The 19,418-nt window shown below is 49.1% G+C and overlaps 1 protein-coding gene across 2 annotated transcripts in view; it reads left to right on the top strand.

Annotated features, from left to right (window-relative positions):
- The first annotated feature begins 261 nt into the window (after nucleotides 1-261).
- Nucleotides 262-19,418, top strand: part of TSKU (tsukushi, small leucine rich proteoglycan) — a 32,074-nt gene continuing 12,917 nt past the window's right edge. Inside the window, exon 1 of one of the 2 annotated variants that reach the window (XM_083737173.1) lies at nucleotides 262-786. The gene's annotated coding sequence lies outside the window, so the exon portion shown is untranslated. Of the gene's footprint in view, nucleotides 1,019-19,418 lie in introns of both variants that reach the window. The other variant, XM_083737174.1, reaches the window with a different exon arrangement.

The raw sequence follows: 19,418 nt of genomic DNA, 5'->3' as shown, positions 1-19,418 counted from the left end.
GCGTGCTCTGGTCCAGGGGGTCACGAAGAGTCGGACACGACTAAACGACTAAACAACAACAGCAGCAGCCACCCGCCCAACTCAGAGAGACGATCCCTGCGCGCCTCTCTCCGCGCGCGCAGCAACCTCTCCAAACCAGCACCCCGGGCAGCTGGCGGCCGCCTTGGTTGGGCGCGCGGGGCAGAGCTGTGCACTTTGGAGACGCTCCCCGCCCGGGGAAGGCAGGGAAAGAGGAGTTGCAGCCGCCGCCGCCGCCGTTCAGCTGGTGCCTTTGGAGAGGCAGCCGGCACATGCTAGCAGAGAGCGCGCGCCCGCCCGCCTGGCCGCTGGAGAGGAGATGATGCGGGGAAAGAAGGAGGGATTAGTGCATTGAAGGGGGAAGAAGGAGGGGTTGCATCGAGCAGAGGTGAAAGGCTGATCCCAGAGGGGTGTGTTTTGTGTGTGTGCGCGGAGAAAAGAGATCCAGTTGGCCTGCTGGGGACTTCCACAAAAAGAGACAAGCCGAGCAGCCGCGATTTTGCAAAGCGCTGGCCGGGGAGGCGGCAGCTGCTTCGGCTACTTCGGAAAGCTGCTTTCCTTGTGGATTCCATTGCAAGCCTCGCTTTTTTTTCCCTCCCCCTTCTTGCTCCATTGCCGGTTGGGTTGTATTTTTCTTTTTGAAATTGCGTCTTCCCAGCCCCGGTCTGCTCCGCTTGGCGAGGAGCTTGGCTGCCCAGGAGGAGACGGAAGCAGAGAAACCTCTCCTCCATTGCAAGTCTCCGAAGCCCAAAATTATAAAATAGGAAGGTGAGCGGCCGTCTGTGCTCTTCTTGCAAAACTTTCCGATTTGGGCAACCCTCTTTTGGAAGTCTTTTTTTGTGAGGGAAGGGGTGGGGGGTCGGCGCTGGCTTGCTCTGCTGGGGACCCGAACTTGGGAAAGGGCGGGCGCGAATGCGAATTGGATTCGCATCGTTTGCGGAGAGCAGGCGCGGGGAGGGACTCTTCCCAGGTTGCAAGAGCTGGAGCCAGGCAAACAAAGGTGAGCTTTATGAAAGTTGCGCCGCGTTTTCCCCGGAGCTCGTTTCCCCTGACGGGAAGGCAGGCTCGCCACATCTCCTCCATCATGGGCGCATTCAGACGTGCTGATGTCCTGCATCTTTCCCCCTTTCATTCATTTATTTTATTATTTTATTATTTTACTCGATGCTAAACTACCACGTTGGATACCTGGTCTGTTTCCTATCCATCCATCCATACTTGGGGTGGATTTTTAAAGCACCCATTTCTGTCCCCGGGGGTGGAACAAGCGTACACACACACACACACACGTACACGTGCTTTGAAACTTAAAGGGTCGGTTTCCAGAGAAACTGCGATGGAGTGAGATGATCAAAACCGAGGGACGCCCTTGAAGCCGGTCTGTTCAAGAGAGGTGTGTGTGTTTGTTTGTGTATGTCTGTTTTCGCTTCCTGAAATCAAAGGCATTCATTATTTTCCAGGACTTTTGCAAAGTTCTGGCTTAAGAAAGGATGTTTTCAAATGGAACTGCTTTCTTGCCAGCTGGGTGAAGAGCTTAAAACATTTCATTGCAAAGAAGCTATTATTATTATTATTATTATTATTATTATTATTATTATTATTATTAAATTGCCTTGCCGGTGTGTTTATTAGCCTTGGATGCCGCTAACACGTGTTAGTGTGTGGAGTGGATTCATTGGATTCCTTTGGGCTGATTCCTTAGGTGTTTAGGTGTTTAGGCTACATACTTAAGACATTTTAAGTGTACAAGTCAAACATTGTAAGGTGGAGAACGGGTCGTTAAAACAAAGGGGGAAATGTGTGTTTGCATGTACACACACACACACTGGCCTGTTGGTCTACTCTACAGGCACCCAGCGATGGCTTGCACATGTAAACGGACCAGGAACAGAATTTCGAAATGCATTTGCTTGTCAGCAGGGTCACTTCAGTCATGTAGCTGCGAGGGATCGAGACATGTAGGTGGTGGAATAAGGTGGTACGGTTCTGAAATGGGGGATGGACTGTACCGCTGGAGGTCGGAGTTCATGTTTTTGGATGCTCCCTGCTTGCAAGTTTCGGCGCAAGGTGCAGGCTCACCTGGAACATTAACCCCCACGTGTATCTGTTTCCTTTTTTAAAAAGCAAATAAATGGGGCGGTGGGGGAATAATGATTTGAGCAAGCATTTGAAAATGGCCCCTCCTTATTCCAGTTGGGACGCGGTTGGCGCTGTGGGTTAAACCACAGAGCCTAGGACTTGCCGATCATAAGGTTGGCGGTTCGAATCCCCGCAATGGGTGAGCTCCCGTTGCTCTTTCCCAGCTCCTGCCAACCTAGCAGTTCAAAAGCACCTCAAAGTGCAAGTAGATAAATAGGTACCGCTCTGGCGGGAAGGTAAACGGCGTTTCCGTGCGCTGCTCTGGTTTGCCAGAGAAGTGGCTTAGTCATGCTGGCCACATGACCCGGAAGCTGTACGCCGGCTCCCTCGGCCAATAAAGCGAGATGAGTGCCGCAACCCCAGAGTCGGACACGACTGGACCTAATGGTCAGGGGTCCCTTTACCTTTACTTTTATTCCAGTTGTACAATCCGCTCTGCCACTCCAGGATTAGCAGAATTGAGTTTCATGTTGTCCATCTTTCACTAGCCTGGTTCCCTCCAGAAGTTTCGGACTAACAGCCTGGAGAGCTCAGTTTGTGAGAGCGTGGGGCTGACAATGGCAACCTTGCAGGTTTGATTCCCATGCAGGACAACTGCATATTCCCTGCATCTAGGATTCTTTCATTCTGCAAACCATCTGGAAGCAGGTCTGGAAGGAGCTCCCTCCAGTGTTTCGGACGGGGCAGTTCCCATCCCTACCTGTAAGTGCCAGGATTTAACCTGGTGCCTTCTGCATGCCAAGCAGGTACTCCAGAACCATAAGCTCATAAGAATCCGCCTTCGACTGAGTCAGACATAAGTGGGTCTCCTGAGCTTCAGCCAGCTGCCCTTCCCAGCCCTACCTTAAGATGCTGGCTTTCGAAAATGGGTTCTTCTGCACTCCAAGCATGTGTACTGCCTCTGAGTTGCAGGGTCCCTTCCGTTGCCTCACTGAGCTGTGCGTGTGGAGAAATCCGGTGGTACCAATGTGATCCAATTTCTTTCTTCTTTGGCGATCCCTTGTAGCTGAGTAAGTTCGTCTTCCATAACAGGGTTTTAGCAGTGAGTCCGTAAGTGACTGTGGCGGCCAATTCTGAATCCACACGTCCTTCCACAGTGGGGACATTGGTTTCCAGGCGGGAGTTGATCACGGTGTGGATTTGCCAAGCGTGCCTTCCTCTTAGCGCATTTCTACCTTGCGCCCTGAGTTCGAGTGTCTTCAAAGCCCATGACACCTTTGGTAAAGGCTGTTCTCCATCAGGGAGGAGGTTTCTGTCAAGTCTGAGAGGGAATTCAGCTGGGTGAGGAAACCTGCCTGCCCACGGCAAATGAAATTGGCTAGACAGTGGTACCTCGGTTCTCAAACGCTTTGGTACTCAAGCAACTTGGAACCCAAACACTGCAAACCCGGAAGTAAGTGTCCCGGTTTGTGAACTTTTTCCGGAATCCAAACTTGCTCCGTTTTGAGTATTAATGCTTCCAATTTGAGTTCCACACTTCCAATTTGAGTGTTACTCTGATGTCTGTTTTTGCTATTTATTTTACGCTTTTGTTTTTGCAGCTCTTTTTATTTTGTTTTTGTGACTGTGTGGAACAACTCGGTCCAGCTATCGATTGATTGATTGTGTGACTGCAGCACATTGTTTATCGCTTTCATTTTACAGATCAGTGGTCTCGTTAGATAGTAAAATTCATGTCAAATTGCTGTTTTAAGGGTTGTTTTAAAAAGTCTGGAATGGATCGATCCGTTTTGCATTGCTTTCTATGGGAAAGCGTGCCTTGGTTTTGGAACGCTTTTGGTTTTGGAACGGATTAAGTCTGAGAATCAAGGTACCTCTTGAACTGCTCCTTTCCTTTTGCTCTCTTTCTCTCCACTTTCTGATCTGGGTTTCTCCTCTTCCTGGAAGTGTGCTAGCAATTGCCACGGTGGCTGCAAGTAATATGATCCACGGCTGGCGTTCTGGTGCCTGCCTCCAGTGCCCAGTCTTTGCTTTCAAACATTGCCCCCTTCTCTGTTTTCATGACCCCCCACCCACCCCCAGCAACCCTCCACCTTGCAGTTTACCCTCCTCTCTCTCTCTTCTCCTTCCTCCCCCCACCCCATCCTCCAAACAGGCCAAATTATCGGGAAAAGAGTTGTGAAAGTGAGTAGGAGGCTGCTTCTGGGACCTTTGCTGTAAAACCTTCCCTATGAAGTCATGACAGAATTAAAGGGATTCCTGAATTGAGGGAGGGGGAAACCCCTTCTCTGAACACAAAGCTTGAGAGAGGTTAAAAAGTTTGCTCTTGGGAGATAAGCCCAGACATGTCAATTGCCCTGTCTGGTTTGAAATTCCAGGACGTAAAAATAGAGATCTTGGCTGGGTTTGGGTGCAATGCTTAAGTGTCTGCGCCAAAGAAGAAAGCAGGAATCGCTCGGAGTTTTAGAATATCCTGTCTTTGATGTAAAAAGAGATCATTGTTTTGGGTTTTTTACATGGCACATTCCTTGGAGGTTTTTAAGCAGAGGCTGGATTGCCATCTGCCATGGATGCTTCAGCTGAGATTCCTGCATTGCAGGGGGTTGGACTAGATGATCCCTGAAGGTCCCTTCCAACTCTATGATTCTCCGATTCACTGCCTGTGGTGCCTTGCTGTATTGTGCCCAGACTAGGAGAGGTGGGTCCCTGCTCGCTAGGAATCTACAATCTGAAATTGTCATTGGGGAATGAGGAATAATAATAAATAATCATAATACAGTGGTACCTCTGGATGCGAACGGGATCTGTTCCGGAGCCCTGTTCACATCCTGAAGCGAACACAACCCGCATCCGTGCGTCTGCACATGCGCAGGTCGCAATTCGCCGCTTCCGCGCAAGCGTGTGACTTCATTTTGACCGTCTGAGCATGCACGAGCGGCGAAACCCAGAAGTAACGCGTTCCGTTCCGCGCACAACCTGAAGAGACTCATCCCGAAGCTACTTCAACCTGAGGTGTGACTGTACAGTCATACCTCATGTTACGTCCGCTTCATGTTACGTTTTTTCAGGTTACGTTCCCACGGTGACCCAGAAGTACCGGAAAGGGTTACTTCTGGGTTTCGCCGCATGTGTAGAAGTGCAAAATGATGTCATGCGCATGCGCAGAAGTGGCGAATTGCAACCCACGCGTTTGCAGATGCGCCGCTGCGGGTGGCACTCTTTTCATGTTGCGAACGGGCCTCCAGAACAGATCCCATTCGCAACCAGAGGTACCACTATAATAATAATAATACTTTATTTGTACCCCACCCTCCCCAGCCGGAGCCAGGCTCACGGCGGCTAACATAATAAAACTAACACAGTATACAAAGAACATAAGAACATAAAAACAGGCAAAGGAAGATGAACAGGCGTGGGTGTCAAGTGAGAAAATAGCATGGCATCTCCTTCAAGGTGGGTGGTTCTGCTAGGTTGGACCAGCTGGGCCTTCTCAGTGGTGGCTCCCTGTTTGTGAAATATCCTTCCCAAGGAGGCCCACTTGGCAGAGTCATTGCCTATGTTCAGGCACCAGGCAAAGCCGTTTTTATTTACCCAGGACTTTTTTGCCCTCAACTTGGAGGGTTATTGGATAAGTTTATGGCCTCTCATGTGTGGGACGTGGGTGGCGCTGTGGGTTAAACCACAGAGCCTAGGACTTGCCAATCAGAAGGTCGGCGGTTCGAATCCCCGCGACGGGGTGAGCTCCTGTTGCTCGGTCCCTGCTCCTGCCAACCAATAGTTCGAAAGCACGTCAAAGTGCAAGTAGATAAATAGGTACCACTCTGGCGGGAAGGTAAATGGTGTTTCCATGCGCTGTTCTGGTTCGCCAGAAGCGGCTTAGTCATGCTGGCCACATGACCCGGAAGCTGTACACCGGCTCCCTCGGCCAATAAAGCGAGATGAGCGCCGCAACCCCAGAGTCGGTCACAACTGGACCTAATGGTCAGGGGTCCCTTTACCTTTTTTATGGCCTCTCATGCTTTCGGTGGCGTGAGTTGGATATGTCTTTTTGTGACTATTTACGCTTGCACTTTTTAGGTTCTGGTTTTATCCTTGTTCCTGAGCACGGTGATATTTTTTTGCTAGTTCTTGTTTTGCATTGCAAGTCGCTTCGAGACACTTTGAGGTCCCAGATGATGGGAGCTGGTCAAGTGTCTGGCTGGGCAGCTAGCAGCGAGGGACGAGGACGCCGCTCCGGTATCTGCGGCGGTAGACAGAGGAAGAAGGCGACCTGGAAAAGTTGTGCCCACGGGTACTAATATGGGTGCCCCCTGCGATCCTATTGCAAGGAGTTGCACTAGATCTGCCCCTCAGTGGTACCCAGCAACTCTACAGTTCTGTGATCCTATGCATGTAGGGGAGTCAAGGCCTAGATTTCCAGCATGGACAGAATTCATGCCTCTGCAAGGAAAAAAAATAATTGTCATATTTAAAGAAAACCTCCGGTGAACTTTGCAACCAGGCAAGAAAATGAGGGAAGGTTTATTAGTCATGCCTTAGTCAAAAGGAAGTCCGAGACAGATGAATCAACTCTGAACCATTGTGCGTTTGGGGGTTTTTTTTTGGGGGGGGGGGTATTTAAAAAAAATAAACAGACGGAAGCCTTATTCTGCTGATTCAGAAACCGAAAACAGGCTGTGCATACCTTTAATGCACATTCTTTCCCTCGAAGAGTTCTGGGCAATGTCAATTAGTTCTCTCAGGGTTAAGAGGTCCCAGCAGCCCTTAAAGAATTCTTTGAGGGGAAAACATATGGTTTAAAGATATATAAAGGTGTACACAGCTTTGGTCTGCGTTAGCCTTAATAGAAGAAGCAAGACAAATTCTGCACAGAGGTGCAAAACCACCACACATTTAGGGCTCCCTTCCATCCAATCTATGCATTGCTTCTGCATGGTCTGAAGGAGTCCAGAAAAGACTAACAGGAACAAGAAAAGGCAGAATAAAATATATAAATAAAAAATGCATTAAAGCAATTATACTGAAACAGCAACGGGGGCCAGGTTCGTGTTACTATTAGCAGGTAAAGCCCGCCTGCTAAAAGCATTTTTGCTTAAGACAAGCCTACCCAGATATTTAGAAACTTGGTGTGAGTTTTAATCTGTTTGTTGTTTATTCTTGTTTCAACTTTCCTAAAGTCTTACTGACGATTTTATTGTTTGATGTTTATTCCTGCAAACCGCTTCAAGGTTTCTTTACAATCAAGCGGTGTATGAAATTGATGAAATGAATGAAAACAAACAAACAGCAGCCTAAAATAACCCCCGCACCCATCGAAACAATAAAAAAGGTAAAGGGACCCCTGACCATTGGGTCCAGTTGTGACCGACTCTGGGGTTGCGACGCTCATCTCGTACAGCTTCCGGGTCATGTGGCCAGCATGACTAAGCCTCTTCTGGCGAACCAGAGCAGAGCACGGAAACGCCGTTTACCTTCCCGCCAGAGCGGTACCTATTTATCTGCTCGCCCTTTGACATGCTTTCAAACTGATAGGTTGGGCAGGAGCAAAGACCGAGGAAAGGGAGCTCACCCCATCACGAGAATTCGAACCACCAACCTTCTGATCAGCAAGTCCTAGGCTCTGTGGTTTAACCCACAGTGCCATCCGCGTCCCTTATCCAAACCATAAACCACCCCAAAACGGACTGTTACTTATTTTCCCAGGCATTTGGAGAGAAGCATGTATTTGTCTGTCATTCTTGAGGCTGTAATGTTTGCCAGGGAGGCTTTCCTGGGAAGAACATCCCACATTGGGGCCACCGCGGAAGAGACCTTTCATCTCACTACCCTCTGAGCATCTCTTGGGAGGCGGTGCCCTTGTTGAACCTCCCTCTTCCCCGTTCTCCTTGTGGCAACTGAGGATACACATCAGACAAAGTTAGAGTCTGTCTCCCTTGGTCTAGTAGAGCTCTGTTGACCCTTCTCCTTCCAGACTTGGGGAGAGGCAGGTTCCCCATTCATGAATGCTGTCTTCTTTGGTGATCCCTCGTAGCCGAGTAAGATTGTCTTCCATGAACACGAACTTAACAGTGAGTCCCTAAGTGACTGTGGAGGCCAATTCTGGATTCACATGTCCTTCCACAGTGGGGACATTGTTTTCCGGGCAGGAGTTGATCACGATGAGGGTTTGCCAAACGTGCCTTCCTTTTTCTCTCTTTCGTCCTGAATTCGAGTGGCTTCAAAGCACATAACACCTTTGGTAAAGGCTGTTCTCCAACTGGAGTGCTCGCAGACCAGTGTTTCCCGGTTGTCGGTGTTTATACTACATTTTTAAAGATTTACCTGGAGAGAGTCTTCGAACCTCTTTTGTTGACCACCAGCATTACGCTTTCCATTTTGGAATAGAGTACAGTGGTACCTTGGGTTGCATACGCTTCAGGTTACAGACTCCGCTAACCCAGAAATAGTACCTCGGGTTAAGAACTTTGCTTCAGGATGAGAACAGAAATCGTGCGGCGGCAGCAGTGGGAGGCCCCATTAGCTAAAGTGGTGCTTCAGGATAAGCACAGTTTCAGGTTAAGAACGGACCTCCGGAACGAATTAAGTACGTAACCAGAGGTACCACTGTAGTTGCTTTGGAAGCCGATAATCAGGCATTCGCACAACATTGAACTGAACGAAATTGATGTTGAAAAATCATTGCTTCAACATGGATGATATTTGCTTCTTCCAACACACTGGCATTAGTGAGCCTGTGAATGTCGTAGTGTTGGCTCACTGTGGGATTGTTCATAGTACAGGATTCCAAGCCATGTTCCTTGGAAAATTCTCTGGGGGGCAATGAGATGATGAACGATGATGGATGAGCGTCCTTGAAAGACCAGCTGCCCCACCCTGCTGAACTTCCTTTGCAAATGCGCAGCTACAGAGGAGAGATGGATGTGTCCTAAGATGCACTTTTGGTCGAAAGAGGGTGATGTTCTGCAAGCCTGGCTGGTAATTATTGCAAGTGAGACTTGCAACAAAATTTTTCGCCAGAAGCGGCTTAGTCATGCTGGCCAAATGACCCGGAAGCTGAACGCCGACTCCCTCGATCAATAAAGCAAGATGAGCGCCACAACCCCAGAGTCAGCCATGATTGGACCTAATGGTCAGGAGGCCCTTTACCTTTACCTAAGTAGCCATGGCCTACTGTAAGCTATAAGGGTGCTGCAATCTCTACTCTCCCAGAACTGAAGGGTTGTCGTAGGCTTCTGTCTCAGCCCAGTTTGCAATGGGATACAGGCAATGGATTACAATGCCCAATTGTACCTTCCCAGGGTGAGTCTATTCCAGGCCTCCCCAAACTCAGCCCTCCAGATGTTTTGGGACTACAACTCCCATCACCCCTAGTTAACAGGACCAGTGGTCAGGGATGATGGGAACTGTAGTCACAAAACATATGGAGGGCCATGTTCGGGGGTGCCTGTTCTAGTCTCTAGTGTTTCAGCACAGCGGCATTCTTGAAAACCACTCAGAGCCTGGCCTGCAGTTAAGTCACCTCTTCCAGTCTTCAGCCTGGAGCTGCATTTGCCTTGGCAGGGATTTTTAGAAAAATTGCACCACAGTGTTACCTTGGTTCTCAAACTTAATCCGTTCCGGAAGTCCGTTCCAAAACCAAAAGCATTCCAAAACTAAGGCACGCTTTCCCATAGAAAGTAATGCAAAACGGATTAATCCGTTCCAGACTTTTAAAAACAACCCCCAAAACAGCAATTTGACATGAATTTTGCTATCTAACGAGACCATTGATCCACAAAATGGAAGCAATAAAGGATGTACTGCCGTCACACAATCAATCAGTCAGTAGCTGGGCTGGGTTCCACACAGTCACAAAAAAGAGCCATAAAAACAAAAACGCAAAATAAAAAGCAAAAACGTAACACTCAAATCGGAAGTGTAGCACTCAAAACGGAGCACGTTCAGCTTCTGAAAAAAGTTCGCAAACCGGAACACTTACTTCTAGGTTTGCAGCGTTCGGGTTCCAAGTTGTTTGAGTACGAAGGCGTTTGAGAACCAAGGTACCACTGTAAATAATAACTGTGTTGCTCTTCTCCCTGCCACTACATTTAGTGATTTTTGTGTTCGCAACAAACAAAAAATGTTACCGGTTCCAGCTGCATTAAAGTCTTTACTTTTTCTAACTAACCCTCGTTGGTGCCTATAGGCCGCTCTCTTTTCCATCCCTGGGAACATTTAAAAATAACCTCTCAGTGTGAGCCAGGAAGTGAGACCTATCCAGACAATGATATTGTTCTTTCCTTATATCTCTGTGTCTCTGTCCTCCTGTTCCAGCCACCGCAGGGAAGGCTTTGACTTCCACCAGTCTGTCTCATCCTCTTTTCATGAAGCCCATTCTGCAGATTAACAATGGTCTGTGCCCTCCTTCTTTCTGTCTAGCCTGAATCATCCGACGTTCATTTTTATTATTATTGTATGTTCCTGAGTTCCATTGTTAGGGAAAGAAATCTCTGCTTTCTCTGCACCGTAATTTTATACGCTCCTGGTCATGGTTCCCCCATCTTACCCTCCTTCCCCCCCAACTTAAAAAGGGAGAATTGCACCTTGATCATTTTTGGATGGCCATTTCTGAACTTTTTCCAGCTCTGCCATTTCCAACTGACACCATCTGAACTTTTTAGAGTCTTCCGAGTGTGGTTGCACAAGGTGATTTCTGTTAGCAGTTTTTTTGCTATTGCAATCAAAGTGGCTTGCAAAGGAGGAAAGGAAAGGAAAAGAAAACCAAATTTAAACGTCAAATAGCACTTTAAAATGATAGAAAGCACGACAGTGGCAGTCTTCTCTCTTTGGTGATCACTCGTAGCCGAGTAAGATTGTCTTCCATGAACACGGTTTTAACAGTGAGTCCGTAAGTGACTGTGGAGGCCAATTCTGGATCCACACGTCCTTCCACAGTGGGGACATTGGTTTCCGGCAGGAGTTGATCACGGTGAGGGTTTAACCAAGCATACCTTCCTCTTAGCTCATTTCTCCCTTTTGTCCTGAGTTCGAGTGTCTTCAAAACCCGTGACACCTTTGGTAAAGGCTGTTCTCCAATTGGAGCGCTTGCAGGCCAGTGTTCCCCAGTTGCCATTGTTTATACTGCATTTTTTCGGATTTGCCTTGAGACAGTCTTTGAACCTCTTTTGTTGACCACCAGCATTACACTTTCCATTTTTAAGTTCGGAATAGAGCAGTTGCTTTGGAAGACAATAATCAGGCATCCAAACAACATGACCAGTCCAGCGAAGTTGATGTTGAAGAATCATTGCTTCGACACTGGTGATCTTTGCTTCTTCCAGGACACTGGTATTAGTTCACCTGTCTTCCCAAGTGATGTGTAAAAAAATTTGGAGACACCGTTGATAGAATCTTTGGAGGAGATGGATATGGCTTTTATAAGTGGCAAACCCAGAAGTGTTTCACTGCTCGCGCATGCGCAGAAGCAGTGCTCCAGTTGTGAAAACTTCGGGATATGGCCGGACCTCCAGAACAGATCCCATTGAAAACCAGAGGTACCACTGTACAGTGGTACCTCTGGTTACGTACTTAATTCGTTCTGGAGGTCCATTCTTAACCTGAAACTGTTCTTAACCTGAAGCACCACTTTAGCTAATGCCACCGCTGCACAATTTCTGTTCTCATCCTGAAGCAAAGTTCTTAACCCGAGGTAATATTTCAGGGTTAGCGGAGTAACCTGAAGCGTATGTAACCTGAACTTCCCTTGATCTGGATGAGGATTCGCGAAGCAGCCTCTGGAGAACTCGGAAAGCGTGTCATTAAAAAAGTGGCCTGCGTTTTATTCAAAAGGTGCATCGGTGAGAGGCAGCAGTGCTTCCAGCTACTGGAAACCTCAGGAGGAAGAAAGAATGCTTTTGTGCTTGAATCCTTCTTGCAGGTTTGCTGCAGTCATCTGCTTGGCCAGGAACAGGACAGGAGGCTGGAGTAGATGAACCGTTGCCCGATCCAGCTGCAGACTTCTTCTCCCGAACTCCTGATTCCATCTTCCTTCCGTGCCACTGAATGCAAGCAGTTTTTCTATGAGGCGTGGGACTTTTCCCTCTCTCCCTTAGCTGGTTCCTTTGGCTTTCCTCCTCCACTGGCCCTCCTGGGGAAGGAGGAGGAGCAGGGAGGGTTTGTGCAAAGAAGGGGCCTGCGCACACTTTTTTGAAGACAAGTATTCCTTTTACATTTGTCTTCGCAGTTTCTTGAGAGTTTCAAGCCACAGAGAGAAGGCAGGCCGTGTGTCACTTTTTGGCTGGTTCTTTCTCTCAGTCAATTCCTCCCCAATTTTATATATATAGTTTTTTAACATGTTAAACAATGAGGTTCAAACTCGTTTGTGAGAAAATACAAAACACAAATGTACAGAAAAGGAAAAGACAAAAAAGAACAGAAAAAGAGACCCTTTATTACATTATTTTGTGCCAGATTTTGGATGAAGTACAATGGTACCTTGGGTTACATACACTTCAGGTTACAGACTCCGCTAACCCAGAAATAGTACCTCGGGTTAAGAACTTTGCTTCAGGATGAGAACAGAAATCGTGCTCCGGTGGCATGGAGGCAGCAGGAAGCCCTATTAGCTAAAGTGGTGCTTCAGGTTAAGAACAGTTTCAGGTTAAGAACGGACCTCCGGAACGAATTAAGTACTTAACCCGAGGTACCACTGCAAAATGATTTTGGAGCACTGAGACTTATATTTTTTGCAGGGAGGGGGGCAGTTTGCAGGGAGACAGACGCCCCAAAGCAGGTAGGCACGGATATAAAATCGGAAACATGAAATTCTGACTGCAGCGAGGCCCTCTGACAATCCGAGCCTTGCGATGTGCTTACTCAGAAGTAAGTTCCGCTCGGCAAAGTGAGGTTCCCTTCCTGGTTCGTCTGCTTACAGCCAAGGCTTGATATTTTTCTTATCTCTGTGGTTTTGCTGAGTGGATGCAACTGCAAGAGTGCCTGGCTGGCAGAATTTGGCTCAGCAGGCCATTTGAAATAACCCTTTGTTTGGGACTAAAATAGATGTGTGCATGGCTTGAAATGAAGGCCAGGGTCTGCCCTTCCCTGTCGATAAACTTTAATGAGTCCCGCAGAGACAAAGGTTGCTGTTTCTCCAGTGGCATATAGTCATACGTTGGGCAGTATGGTATAGTGGATAGAGCAGCCTCCCTCCGCCCTGGCAACCTGGTGGTTTTGGATAACACTCTCAGCCACAGCCAGGATGCAGAGTTAGAAATTAGCTGTGCGTGTTTTGCTATTGGCGCAGGTCCAAATGCGGAGATTCCTGGGCACCAGGTTTGACCCCAGTTTAGAAACCCCTCTGCCTTAGTCCATAGTTAATATCATTTCCATTTCCACTGAGTGTGTCTCTCCTCCTTGAAACCGGACAAGTGGATTGTTGTAAGAGCACCTTGCAGTCAAGCAAGGTACATCTGTACAGTGGTACCTCGGGTTAAGTACTTAATTCATTCCGGAGGTCTGTTCTTAACCTGAAACTGTACTTAACCTGAAGCACCACTTTGGCTAATGGGGCCTCCTGCTGCCGCCGCGCCACTGCTGCACGATTTCTGTTCTCATCCTGAAGCAAAGTTCTTAACCTGAGGTACTATTTCTGGGTTAGTGGAGTCTGTAACCTGAAGCTTATGCAACCCGAGGTACCACTGTACCTTGGTTGATGAATGCCTTGGAAGTCAAATGCTTTGGCTCCTGAACGCCGCAAACCCAGAAGCGACTGTTCCGGTTTTCGAATATTCTTTTGGAAACTGAACGTCCGGTGAGGCTTCCGATTGGCCGCAGGAGCTTCCTGCAGCCTATCGGAAGCTGCGCTTTGGTTTCTGAATGTTTTGGAAGTCAATCGGACTTCCAGAACGGATTCCGTCCGACTTCCGAGGTACAACTGTAGTTGAGATAATAGAATTGTAGCATTGGGGGGGGACACCCCTGAGTTAATCCAACCCCCTGGTGAAAAGACATTCTGCTGTGGCGACTGCAACCTAGATTTCATGTGCCATCGCGCACCTAGCTTGCATATCTGAGTTTCTAACACCTCCAGCATGCGATACCTAGGACTGATTGGAGTTGTAGTCCAAAACATCTACCGGGCCTCAGGTTGGGGGAGATTGGGATATAGTGTTGAATTCATAACTCATTCAAGGATTGAGCTTGGATCTGGGCTCTTGAAGTGGCCACATTTCTCCTGAATCTCCTTGGCCAATATCTTGGGGAGCCAATTTCCCCAGTAAATTAGAGTAAAAAGGTAAAGGGACCCCTGATCATTAGGTCCAGTCGTGGCTGACTCTGGGGTTGCGGCGCTCATCTCGCTTTATTGGCCGAGGGAGCCGGCGTACAGCTTCTGGGTCATGTGGCCAGCAAGACTAAGCCGCTTCTGGCGAACCAGAGCAGCGCATGGAAACGCTGTTTACCTTCCCACCGGAGCGGTACCTATTGATCTACTTGCACATTGACGTGCTTTCGAACTGCTAGGTTGGCAGGAGCAGGGACCAAGCAACGGGAGCTCACCCCGCCGCAGGGATTCGAACCGCCAACCTTATGATCGGCAAGTCCTAGGCTCTGTGGTTTAACCCACAGCGCCACCCGTGTCCCTTCAAAATTAGAGTATTCAAGTATTAAAGCCTGTTGCCTTCTTGCCAAAGCCCGGGAAGCTTCCAAGCTTAGGGAGGGAGACGCGATGCTCATGCTTGTGATGTCAGGATGTCCCAGTGTTGCCCCCCCAATCACCCTTGCAAGGTGGCGCCCCTGCCCTTACAAAAAAATTCACCGCATGCAACTGATCACAACCTCATTTGTGCAAGACCCGTGCAGGGATTCGAACCGCCAACCTTCTGATTGGCAAGTCCTAGGCTCTGTGGTTTAACCCACAGTGCCACCCGCGTCCCTTCAAAATTAGAGTATTCAAGTATTAAAGCCTGTTGCCTTCTTGCCAAAGCCCAGGAAGCTTAGGGAGGGAGACACGATGCTCATGCTTGTGATGTCAGGATGTCCCAGTGTTGCCCCCCCAATCACCCTTGCAAGGTGGCGCCCCTGCCCTTACAAAAAAATTCACCGCATGCAACTGATCACAACCTCATTTGTGCAAGACCCGTGCAGGTGCTGGGGAACATTTGCAAGAGGCGATGTTCAAGGCAGCCATGCAATTGTCCTGTCGTACGTTGTTTCCAATGTTTTGGCACACAGACACACTCCCGTGTGTGCATCAGCCCCTCCAAGCCCCTCATGGCACCACAATAGTCCTTTTGTCTTTTTGAGACGGTAGACCAACGCTTTTGGAATCCTGCCCGGACACAGACTGGCTTGTTCCACTTCCTTGCCTTGGCAGGTGGTAGCTGTAGGAATCTTTCCCGCAGGTTGGCACCTAGCCTGTGGTCAGCCAGGCGTGGTCAGGGCAGGCAGTTCAGCTTTGGGCACGGACAGGCTCTGGAACGATGTCTGTGGGCTGAAGGCATCAGTGTCAGATTGGTTTGCAAAGCGGCAGAGCAGATCCCCAATGGGGACGCCTTGCAGCTGCAGGAATCTCACCCGTAGATCTTGCAGCATCTCAAACGGCCGTTTGGAAACCCTGCCCTCGGAACCATTGAGGCTTCTCAACGGTTCCACGTTGTTAAGATCGCTTGCAGTGAGCAAGCATCCCTGCAAGCTTGCCTCTTGTTAGCAATGCCCTGTGATGCAACAGCCACAGGCGAGGGCTTGAGCACAACTCGAGGCATTCTAGCCCAGTCTTGTGGGCTGGTTGGAAGCAGTGGTGTAGCGTGGGTTGCCAGAGCCCATGGCTGCACAGAAGGGGTGGGTGGAAGGTAAATGCTTGGAATACACACGCACATTCAACAGCCTAATGCAGGCATGGCCAAACTTGGCCCTTCAGCTGTTTTGGGACTACAATTCCCATCATCCCTGACCACTGGTCCTGTTAGCTAGGGATGATGGGAGTTGTAGTCCCAAAACATCTGGAGGGCCTAATGGCCTAATGGAATCCATGTCACCTGGGAGATCTCAGTCACAGAGATAAGAAAAGTTGTTCCATTTTCTGGAGAGGTCATTTCCTGGTTTGCATGGAGAAGCCATTTTCTGTGGAAGCATGCGGCTATGTTGAGGCAGCACCAGCTGTTGAAATTTTGCATCCCTTTCAATTTTGCACCCGGAGCAACCACCCCCGTGGACCCCCCACCCCATGCTACACCATTGGTTGGACGCAGAAGAATGGTGGGGTGGGAGGAACCAGCTGAGGGACCCCCAGGGGAAGAAGGTTCAGAGGCCAGAGGTGGGACAACGATGGGAGGTCAGAGGGAGAAGACTGGGGGTGTCGGAACCTGAGGAGGCCACAGGGTTTAGTGAGCAAGATTTTTTTTCTTGATTCCCCCCCCCCCAAAAAAAAACAACAACAACTAGGTGCGCATTATGGTCCGGTGCACCTTATGGAGCGAAAAATACGGTAACTCTTAAGGTGATTAAGGTATGGGAGGAGTAAATCCACTGTTGAACAGGTCCTCCCCTCTGAACATTCTTCCTAATATTTAGTCAGAATCCTTGTTGCCTGAATCCATTGGTTCGGATCCTGCCCTCTGGAGAAGCAGAAAGCAAGCTTGCTCCATCTTCCACGGGGAGAGCCCTTCCCATATTTCAAGATGGCTCTCATATCAGTTTCCTTTTCTCCTGGCTAAACCTGCCCAGCAGTCCCAGCCTGCACTCCAAATAAACAAAAAATGCACCCCAGAAATAGAGACATTTCCTCAGTTTAATTAACCTGATTAATCGGTTAGAGCTGTGCGTAAATTGCAAAGCAGACTCCTGATTGTCCCTGAGGCCAGCTTATTTTATCTTGGAACATTTTGTCTCTGAGCTCTGCTGCGATGCTACGCCCCTCCTGTCAGAAACCGGGAGGCTTCAGGAGCCGCTTGAATGATCTAGAGAAGTTGATGGAGTGCCGTCTTTCTATCCCACTCCTGTGATCTGGGAGACCTGGGTTCAAATCTCCACTCAGCCAGGAACTTGGTTGGGTAACCTTGGTCCAGCCAATCACTCTCAGCCTAGCCTACCTCACAGGGTTGTTTTCAGGAGAGAATGGGGAGGGGACAACCTCGGAGGGAAGGTGGGAGATAAATTCCCGAGGGGCTGGGAGCTGGGGGCACTGTTGTACAGTGGTTCCGTTCCTTCCTCCTGGGCCGTGTCCAAAAAGTGGTGGTGGGGGATGAGTGTTCAGACCGCAGGGCTCTCACTTGTGGGGTGCCTCAGGGTTCCGTCCTCTCCCCCATGCTTTTCAACATCTAGATGCAGCCGCTGGGATAGATCATCAGGGGGTTTGGGCTGGGTGTTCATCAGTATGCGGATGACACCCAGCTCTGCCTCTCTTTTAAATCAGAACCAGTGAAGGTGGTGAAGGTCCTGTGTGAGTGTCTGGAGGCGGTTGGAGGATGGATGGCGGCTAACAGATTGAGGTTGAATCCTGACAAGACAGAAGTACTGTTCTTGGGGGACAGGAGGCGGGCAGGTGTGGAGGATTCCCTGGTCCTGAATGGGGTAACTGTGCCCCTGAAGGACCAGTTGCGCAGCCTGGGAGTCATTCTGGACTCACAGCTGTCCATGGAGGTGCAGGTCAATTCTGTGTCCAGGGCAGCTGTTTATCAGCTCCATCTGGTATGCAGGATGAGACCCTACCTGCCCGCGGACTGTCTCGCCAGAGTGGTGCATGCTCTGGTTATCTCTCGCTTGGACTACTGCAATGCGCCCTATGTGGGGCTACCTTTGAAGGTGACCCAGAAACTACATTAATTAATTAATACAGAATTAATACAGAATTAAGAACGGACGTCCAGAACGAATTAAGTTCTTAACCCCAGGTACCACTGTAGTCTGATCCTGCTAATGCTTCTAGTCGTTTACAATGATTTTTCATATATTCCACCAATTTCCCCTGTTCTTTCTTAAAAACATCCTTCGCGTGGTCTTGAATTCTACTTGTTAATTCAGCCATTTCGGCATACAGTGGTACCTCGGGTTAAGTACCTAATTCATTCCGGAGGTCCATTCTTAACCTGAAACTGTTCTTAACCTGAAGCACCACTTTAGCTAATGGGGCCTCCCACTGCCATCGCCACCGCACGATTTCTGTTCTCATCCTGAAGCAAAGTTCTTAACCCGAGGTACTATTTCTGGGTTAGCGGAGTCTGTAACCTGAAGCGTCTGTAACCTGAAGCGTCTGTAACCCGAGGTACCACTGTATTCTGTCCATTTCATCTGCCAATCCTCCTTCGCTGGAACGGCTCCTTCCTCCCACTTCTAACTGGAGATTCCCCAGCCCTTTCTAGGTGCAAATAAAACCCCTCAAACCCACATCTTAGCTGTGATCCCTCTCCCAGTTGATGTCAGAGTACCGTTGGCTTGGCTTGTGCAATAGTGAGTTGGCTGCGGTTGAAGCTGCCCTTCCCCTTTTCTGTGCCGGCTGAGGGCTCCTGACAGACCCATCGCCTCTTCCCACTCCTTTGTGTGTTGCAACATAACGTTCACAAGTCTGCCAAGGGCTGTGGTGAGATGAGCGCAGAGGAGGCACTTTGGCTAAGGACTTGTGGCATTGTGGTGTTCAACCCAAGCTGTTCATCCTCCTCCTGTCTGGCAGCGAGGCTGCCTCAAACTGGCAGCTTTCTAAGATTTTCCTTCCCCTTCTATGGTTTATTTTCTTGGAACTTGAGAGCAAAACGTCCTGGCTGGCGCAATCTGGGAGATGGGAGTTTAGAGGAGCGGCAGGTATGTCGTACAACCTACTGTTTATAGCAGGGGTAGGCAACCTAAGGGCCCGTGGGTCGGATCCGGCCCAATCACCTTCTCAATCCAGCCCGCGGACGGTCCGGGAATCAGCGTGTTTTTACATGAGTAGAATGTGTTCTTTTATTTTAAATGCATCTCTGGGTTATTTGTGGGGCATAGGAATTTGTTCCTCCCCCCCCCTCAAAATATAGTCCGGCCCCCCACAAGGTCTGAGGGACGGTGGACTGGCCCACGGCTGGAAAAGGTTGCTGACCCCTGATTTAAAGCCTCGTATGCACTGTACACTTAAAGTAGCATTGTAGCACTTTGAACGGGGTGAGGGTGGCACTGTGGTTTAACCACTGAGCCTCTTGGGCTTGGCGATCAGAAGTTTGGCAGTTTGAATCCGCACAATGGGGTGAGCTCCTGTTGCTCTATCCCAGCTCCTGCCAACCTAGCAGTTCAAAAGCTCACCAGTGCAAGTAGATAAATAGGTACCACTGTGGTGGGAAGGTAAATGGCGCTTCCGTGCGCTCTGGTTTCCTTCACAG

Source organism: Podarcis gaigeae (genome assembly GCF_964106915.1).
Source record: "Podarcis gaigeae genome assembly, chromosome: 4".
Lineage (NCBI taxonomy): Eukaryota > Metazoa > Chordata > Lepidosauria > Squamata > Lacertidae > Podarcis > Podarcis gaigeae.
Note: the sequence above shows the minus strand (reverse complement) of the source record. Positions and strands in the feature narration are given on the sequence as shown.